Raw genomic sequence first — 8,719 nt, 5'->3', positions numbered from 1 at the left:
AGTGTGGTTCTGATTACTACTCCTTCCTGCCCTCACTCGTATTCAGCTTCTTCATTTTCAGGTGACATTCATCACCCGCTTCTACACCTGGGAGCCAGCTCTGCTGGGGCTAGTTTAGAAGTACGGAGGGAGAAGGGGAGGTCTTTTTTGAAACGCTGGTTGCACTGCAGACAGACAAGCCTCCATTTATTTTCCAGTGGAACACCATATTGTTTCCTTTCACTCTCTTCCAGCGAGAACTATCTAGGAAAGGACGAGGACCAAATTACCAAGCCTTTGGATCTAATCCATGTGGCAACCCATCTGCGAGCCCCTGGGAGATTCAAAGTTGGCTGGTGCTGGAGGCCCATCGTATTTATACCATTTCCATATGGCACCTTTTGATTGAGACTTGGCAAGCACGTGAGTAAGTTTACTTTCCTTTTTTAAAAAGCTATATTTGTTCCCAACACTGTAATGTCTACAAATGTCTTTTAATTATTATACTTGTAACAAGGATGATAAGATTGGGCAGGCTCGAATAGCATTTAGTTTGGGACCTCTTAGAATGTCAGAGCTTTTGGGAATTGTCTTCCTGGGGTGGAGCTTTCCCTGAAGGGAACGGATGGCCCCATTACTGGTGAACTTGGACTGTAAGTCACTCTTGGGGAATGAGAGAACTTCCTTCACAGTCAGGCTGGAGGTGAGTCAAGCCAAGAGGCATTAAGGGGTTCCACGGGAGGAATCAGTTTCCTGGCTATGTCAGGGCTGTAGTTGTGTATGGTGTGTGAGGGCACCGTTCTCAGAGAATATGATGTGAATGGTGCCCCTTGGAATTGTACAGCTGGGTGGCCCTGTGCCACACAGAAATAAGGAATTGGCTCAGTGGGAGGACGTGGAGTATGTCTGGGCTTATGCATAAGTTGAGAGAGCCTGTAGCCATGCTTCGGTAATGTGGGAGAAAAGACCCTCACCCACATCTCCACTCCCACCCCTACCCCTGCCAACCCCATTGCAGTCAGACTGGAGGAAGACAGAGAGCAAGACATTGGAACAAGCAGCAGGAGTGGAGCCTGGGACACAAGGTCAGCACATAGCAAGCCCTTGCTTTGGAGCAGAGGTGGCCGGTTTCCAGGGCAGTGAGTATTTGAAGCAGTAGTTGTGACCTTCAGCTTCACTGGGGCAAGCATCACCTATGAGCAACCAGGCATTGGGTGTGATTAATTAATATGTTTCTTTAGCATATGGGGTGAGGGAGGGACAGGGGCTAATTGAGCAGTCAGGGACAACGAGTCAACATCAGTGTGGAGTGGTAATGTTTGTACACCAAGCTGGTAAATAGACATCCTAGTTACATATGATTCTGTTGGTGTTGCCTACAGAGGAGAAAAAAGTGATCAAGTGGTTGTGGAGTTTGTTTGCTTATCTGTTTTTTTAAAAAAGGCTAATAATGAATTTTATCAAGATGTTGGATTCCTGCATGTTAGACATTGTAGTGGGTTGAATTTTGATCCCCAAAAAGATATGTCCTAAGTCTTAACCTCACAGTAGCTGTGAATGTGACCTTACGTAGAGCCTTTGCAGATGTGTTAAGTTAAGCATCTCCAGATGAGCTCATCCTGGATTCAGTGTGGGCCCTAAAGCCAATGGCTGGTGGTATAAGAGAAAGGAGAGAGATACAGACCCAGAGACACACAGAGGGGAAGGCCATGAGAAGACAAGGCAGCTATTGGAGTTACACAGCCACAATCACGGGATGCCAGAAGCCCTGGAGGAGTCAAGGAAGGATTCTCCCCTAGAACCCTGGAAGGGACTGTGGCCCTGGTGACACTTTCTGGACATCTGGTCTGCAAAACTGAGTGAGAATAAATTTCTGTTGTTTTAAGCCACCCGATTTATGATCATCTGTTCTGGCAGTCCTAGGAATGTAATACAAGCATATTTAGTGTTTGCCGATATAAAAGTGAAGATTGATTTGTAACTTCATGCCCATGTTTCTAATTCAAAGTCCTAAAAACCTGGCTGAGAGCACGTGATGGATTTAGTGTTCTAGGCAGCAATTCTCAAACTCGAGTATGCATCAGAATCACCTGGGGGGCTCATTAAACTAGATTACTGGGCCCCACCCCGCCGAGTTTCTGATTCAAAGAGTCTAGAGTAGGGTCTGATAATGTCAATTTCTGAGAAGTTCCCAGGTGATGATGCTGTTAGTTTGGGACCACACTTTGAGAACCGTTGAGCTAAATTTGCAACCACCTCGAGCAAATGAGTGCTTCTAATTTTAGAAACTAAGCAGAAATTCTGGGAAAGGAATCCCTTCTGGGATAAGTGGATAATGAAAAGAATAAAATTTATTTTTGTTTAATTTGCTGTGGTTTGCAGGAGTTGAAGTTATAAATGAAACAAGTAAAAACTACCCTCTTATGAGCAGTATTGCCTCTTCTCCCCATCAAACCCCTGTTTTTTTCCCCTGACTGTAGACATGTCTATACACTGGTCTGGAGCTTCGTGGGCAGCCCTTTGGAGGTCCCTGGGAAGATCCTGGATCCATGCAGTAGTCTCACACTTGCTTAGAATTGCAGGATTATTTCTTACTACACTGCATCCCTCTTGTATACCACTTCACATCATCTTGGCCCTACCTCTTACTGCACCTGCTAATATGCCCCTGAGGTCAACCCAGCCTTCAGTTTCATGTAGGTGCAGCCTGACAATGCATTCTCTTGGGTCTTGGCCCGGGGCTACTTGCCTCTTGCTTCCTGTCCCGGGTCAGCTCTGACTCCTTGCACACTCAAGCCAAAGCAGGGAATACCCATGAGGCCATTCCTACCAGTAGGGAAGTGAGTTGATGCACAAATATTTCCCCTATTCAATTCCTAGATGAATTGTTCTGGATTCTCAGCTATATGCCTCTCAAAATGTTCTATGGGGTTATTTATTGCCCATCGATGTGTCCAACTAGGTAACAACTGTTAGTATACCTAGTCTTTTCTCCTTCCCTGTGAAGCTCATCCCCATCCCCGACTCCTCCTCCCCAGAATCACTTCCCAAATAAACCTACTAGCACTCAAGCCTTTGTCTCATGCTCTGCTTCTTAGAGAACTCAGGGTAGGACACTGAATACACTGAGCTGCACCCACTTCTTCCTTTCCCACTTTTGGGAGACTGGTGCACATCTGAAGATTCAAGGTGCCTATGTCCATATGAAATCTATTGAAGGGAATGCTGGCCTGTGTTGGCTTCTATCTGACCCTAATAAATGAAATTACCCATAAGTGATCCATGGAAGCGAGCAACAGGAGCTGAAATATACCCCCATCTGCCACCTGTCCTGGAGAAAGACCTTGGATTTCACTAACTGTTTTTATCAGAGGGAAGCCCCTTACTGACTCAGGCAGATATCAGAAAGGTTTGGAGCTTATCTGTGCTCACAGGTAGCTATATCCCAAAAGTACATCCTACAGCATCTTTTTGTTTAAGAGGCAGATATTTATACAACACAGCTCAGGGTCTTTCTGGTTGACAGTGATGGCGACATCATCTGCACCTGGCTTTGCCCTATGAAGGAGAAACCATGTGACTGCTTTGGTTTTTTTTAGCCTGTGAAACATCTAGAACTGTAAGCTCTATAAGCTAGTCCAGAGGTTCCCCAAAACTGCCCTATGGGAATAGATATTTCTCAAAAGAAGGCATACAAATGGCAAACAGGTATACGACAAGGCGCTCAACATCACTGATCATCAGAGAAATATAAATCAAAACTACAATGAGATATCATCTCACCTCCGTTAAAATGACTTTTATTCAAAAGTCAGGTAATAAAAAATGCTGATGAAAATGTGAAGAAACATGAACCCTCGTACACTGTTGGTGGGAATGTAAGTTAATACAACCACCATGGAGAACAGTTTGGAGGTTCCTCAAAATCAAAAACAGAGCTGCCATGTGATTCGGCATTCCTGCTGCTGGGTATATGCCCAAAAGAAAGAAAATCAGCATATCAAGGAGCTATATGCACTCCCATGTTTATTGCAGCACTGTTCGCAATAGCCAAGAATTGAAAGCAACTGAAGTGTCCAACAGATAAATGGATAAAGAAAATGTGGTACATATACACAATAGAGCATGATTCAGCCTTAAAAAAGAGATTCTGTCATTTGTAACAACATGGATGGAACTGGAGGTCATTATATTAGGTGAAATAATCCAGGTAAGGAAAGACAAACATCACATGTTCTCACTTATTTGTGGGATCTAAAAATGGAAACAATTAAATTCATGGAGATAGAGAATAGAAAGTTGGTTACCAGAGGCTGGGAAGGGTAGGGGGAGGCAGGTGGGGATGGTTAATGGGTGCAAAAAAAAAAAAAAAAAAAAAAATAGACTGAATAAGACCTAGTATTTGATAGCACAACAGGGGGACTATAGTCAATAATAATTTAATTGTACATTATAAAATAAAAGTACAATTGGATTGTTTGTTACACAAAGGATAAATGCTTGAGGATGGGTACCCCATTCTCTATGATGTGATTATTTTACATTGCATACCTGTACTAAAATGTCTTCTGTACTCCATAAATATATATACCTACTATGTACCCACAAAAATCAAAAATTAAAAAAAAATCGTTTAACTACTCTGTGAACTGACTACTTTAAAATCAGAAGGCTTTTTGTCTTTTTTAAAAAACATTATGGTGAAATATACATAACATAAAATTTACCATTTTAACCATTATTAAGTGTGCCTGCCATTTAGTGGCATTAAGTACTTCCACATTGTTGTATCACCACTGTCTATTTCCAAACCTATTTCTCACGCCAATAGAAGCTCTGTAACCATTAAGCAATAGCTCCCTATTCCCCACCCCCAGCCCCTGGTGACCTCTAATCCATTTTCTGTTGCCTTTTCTAGATACTGTATATAAGTGGAATCATAGAGTAGTTGTCCTTTTGTGTCTTTGTTTCATTTAACAGAGTGTCTGCAAGGTTCATCTATGTCATAGCATATATCAGAACTTCATTCCTTTTTATGTCTGAATCATTCTCCATTGTATGGATGTATCACCAGATTGGTTATCTATTCATCTATTGATGGAATCAGGGTTTTTTTTTCCCCTTTTGGGTGTGTGAATAATGCTGCTACAAACATGGATGTGCAAATATGTTTGAATCCTCGCTTTCAATATCTTTGGGTATATACCTAGAAATGGAATGGCTGAAACATTTGGTAATTCTATGTTTCACTTTTGTGGAACTACCACACAGCTTCCACAGCAGCAGTACCATTTTGCATGTCTATCAGCAATGCCCAAAGGTTTCATTTTCTCCACATCCTCACCAATATTTGTGGTTTTCCCTTTAAAAAAAAAAATAGCCATCTTAATGGCTTCTCCCACCTGTGGTTTTGATTTGCCTGATGACTGACTTGGAAGCTTTTAAACAAATGCACATTTCTGAACTCTACCTCTGGAAATTTGGCTTGGCTCTGAGGTTGGCACTATGGAGCTGGCTGGTATGGCCTCCCACCCAGGACAAAAAATCTCTTTTTATAATTTCCCAAACTGCTAATCTGGTTTCTGCACACCTCTGATAATATTGGAACTTGGGGTTTTCTCAGGAAGTCCATTCTATTTTTACACAGTTTTAGTTATCTGTCTTCTAATCAGAACTTGTGTAATTTATAGCCTTTGATACAGTCTTGTGTGGCATGTTTCATGTCTTAAGGGTTCCATTCCCTCACCTCTACTTCATCCAGCCCCTTCAGCCTATATCTGTTCCTCCTCAAGCTTTCTCAGCCATTCCCATAGCAAGACTGCATCTGGCGAGCTTCCTCTATACTCCCATAGCATCTTAAGCTTTCTCCATCATGGTGTTTCCACGTGTGTCGTAATTTCCTGTTTACTTGTCTGCCTCCCCTATGACACTGTGAGTTCCTTGAAAGCTCACAGCTGTCTACAACACTGTTCACTGACGTTTCCTCACTGCCCAGTGCGTAAAGTGGGCCCTCAACAAATGGTGGTTGATGCATTTGTTGAAAAACACAAGTTCTGCACTAAATACATAAGAAAACACTTTGGATATTCTTCAGTATGTAATAAATTGTACTGTTAACATTAGGAGCTCCTCAATCAGCAAGAAAGAAAGAGCATTTACTAAAGCACAGTTTTCAAATTGGATGATAGAATCCTCAACCATTAAGAAATTGCATCTGTAAGCACAGGGAGCTGAAGAGGCTGCCTACATCCTTTCTCTCTCCACTCTCCTCTACAACGGACTTCTTGCGAGCACATACAATATTTGTTCAACCTGGGCTTTCTGTGTGCTAAAGAAAAAGTACCTTAGGGTGTATTTAAAGAACCACAGAGTTACATTTTTACTTGTGCATTTTACCTACAGCATTGGAAAAAGTAATTTTGCTTCAATTAGAGTAGGTCTTTTCAACCGCTGACATATGTTTATAGAGCATCTGGATATAATCTGATTAGCATCTGGTGTAAGCCTGTGAGATACTATCTATCTCCTGAGGTCTCCCTTGGAGAAGGAAAGGCATAAACGTGCACTCAGCTGGACCATCCCAGTGTTGACATCTGCTGTTGGGTCACACATCTGGGCCTCCCATCCTCCATCACTTTGCCAAAGTTCATCTGGACAAAGAGTATCACCCCCACACTCTCAAGGTCCCGCTTTAATTGGAGCAGAAAACCAGCATCAGCACTCTGGCCAGTGAGAAAATCTTAACATTCTTCTCTCTTCTTTTCCCCTGCATATGTTAGAGCCAGCATGGAATAAATCACACACATCTAGAGAAGGAAAAGTATCAATAATTGATATGCCTCTCCCTGCTCAAGCTGCAAACATTGCCAGCTCTTTAGTTTATGTATTCCCCATTCACCTTCAGTTTGCATTCTCAGATAAAGTTACATGATAACATCTCTTGAGAATTCCCTCTCCCCCCTTTTTTTCCCTGCATTTTGGAGGCAAAGATTTAAAGGAAAATATTTTCATGAGGTTGTATTTGTTTATTTTTGTTTTTTAGAGCAATAGAGCTACATCCCAGGATGTAAACAAATGGGTACCCTCTCCCCCACCCAATGCTCAATTATGTATGCTTAATTAATGCACATAACTGAATTGAGGATAAAGGAGCAGGCATCTCACATTCATCACCCAGCATAGAACAGCTGAACTAGGAAAGCCTAGAAGGTTCATTCTGTATAAGAATAAAGGAGGAAAAAAAGGCAGGGGTGACTTTAGGTATTGATAAGTAGTTAGTTGTGCAGGATCTGATACAATTCTAGATTCATAAGTTTTTGTGCTGCGTTTGGGGAGAGAGGGCGTCTCCCCAGACCCAGCACAAAAACTTACGAATCTAGGGTTATATCAGATCCTGCACAACTAGGGATTTATATCCTCAGTTTAACTGAGTCTCATATACCCTTTACCTGTTTAAGTACCATAGCACCAAACATACTATTTATTTTATAGATTCAGGCAATAGATATTCATTGAGTGCCTCTAATTTGCCAGGTACTAGATTGCATGCCAGGCATACCAAACAGTGCATCTGTCCTTACCCTAGATGGAGTCTGGTGAGGAAGACTGGCCACCAGAAGCGATCACACACACCAATGCAGTGTCCTGAACTGTGGGGAGGTTGTTAGTGAGAATGTAGAGCCCAAGAAGAATTGCGGAGGAGGTGCTCTGAAATGGTGAGGAAGGGCCTCTCTGAGGATATGACATTTCAGATGACACCTGGCAGCATTTCAGCTAACACTTGGCAGTATCAGTCAGTTGGGGGCAGAGAGTTTAAGACAGAGGGAACAGTCTGTGCAAAGGACAAAAAGAACCTGATGTATTCAAAGAATTAAAGTAATGCCAGTGTAGGTGAAGCCAAGAACGAGAGCAAGAGGGATGGGACTTAGAGGAGGAAGGAGGTTGACAGTGCTAAGTCGCACAGGCATTCTAGGTCTTACTAAAATTTGTAGCCTTATTCATCCTAAAGACAATAAGAGCCATTAAAGATGTTTAAATTGAGAAACACAGCATAATTGATTTAGAAACAATGGTTGTTTGTAGAATGAATTGTAGGGGACAATAGTAAAAGCAGGGAAAGATTATACTTTCAGGAATCATTTCTATAGTTTGTTACTAGAGAAGTTTCTCTGAATGTGTAAAGCATGAAAAACCACAAGGAGACACAGTGTCTGCTCCTGACTGAAAAGCCAGCTCTTGGTGTTGCTCTGCTGCAACTGCGTGCTATTTGCCATTGATAACCATTCTTCTCTTCCTCTGGGAGAGTAAGAGGGAAAGACTGCAGTCTGAGTGGTTCCCGTATTTGTAAAAAAATAAAAACAGGAAAACAAGTCATGGAAGAGAATGCTAATTGCCCACTTAATAACCTTTCTCCCCTCTACACAGATCTATGATTTTACTTTAGTTAATGATGTGATTGTGTATCCCAAACTCCCTTGCAGCAAGGACTGGAGAATGATATATAAGGAAGTGAAGTTCTTGGGTACAGCTTCTGAAAGTCATCTGAGAGGGAGGGACTGCCTCATCTGGAAGGAGGCCCTTTCGCACTTCACTTCCTTCCCCTAACCTGCTCCTTGGAGTGCAGATGTGATGGCTGGAGCTCTAGCGGCTGTCTTGTCTTATGCCATAATCAGAAGATATTATGATGGCTTGGACCACAGAGGTGGCAGATGGGATGGAATGATGAAGGAGTGGGAAGAGG

At 42.3% G+C, this 8,719-nt stretch overlaps 1 non-coding gene across 1 annotated transcript; it reads left to right on the top strand.

Moving 5' to 3' along the window:
* Positions 1 to 8,095: 8,095 nt before the first annotated feature.
* LOC115892304 lies at positions 8,096 to 8,312 on the top strand. Its single transcript, XR_004052198.1, has one exon. It is a non-coding gene; the product is annotated as a small nucleolar RNA U3 (small nucleolar RNA).
* Positions 8,313 to 8,719: the final 407 nt, after the last annotated feature.

Source organism: Rhinopithecus roxellana, chromosome 1, assembly GCF_007565055.1.
Source record: "Rhinopithecus roxellana isolate Shanxi Qingling chromosome 1, ASM756505v1, whole genome shotgun sequence".
Taxonomy (NCBI): Eukaryota; Metazoa; Chordata; class Mammalia; order Primates; family Cercopithecidae; genus Rhinopithecus; species Rhinopithecus roxellana.
The sequence above is the reverse complement of the archived record's forward strand: the minus strand, read 5'-3'. Positions and strand labels throughout refer to the sequence as shown.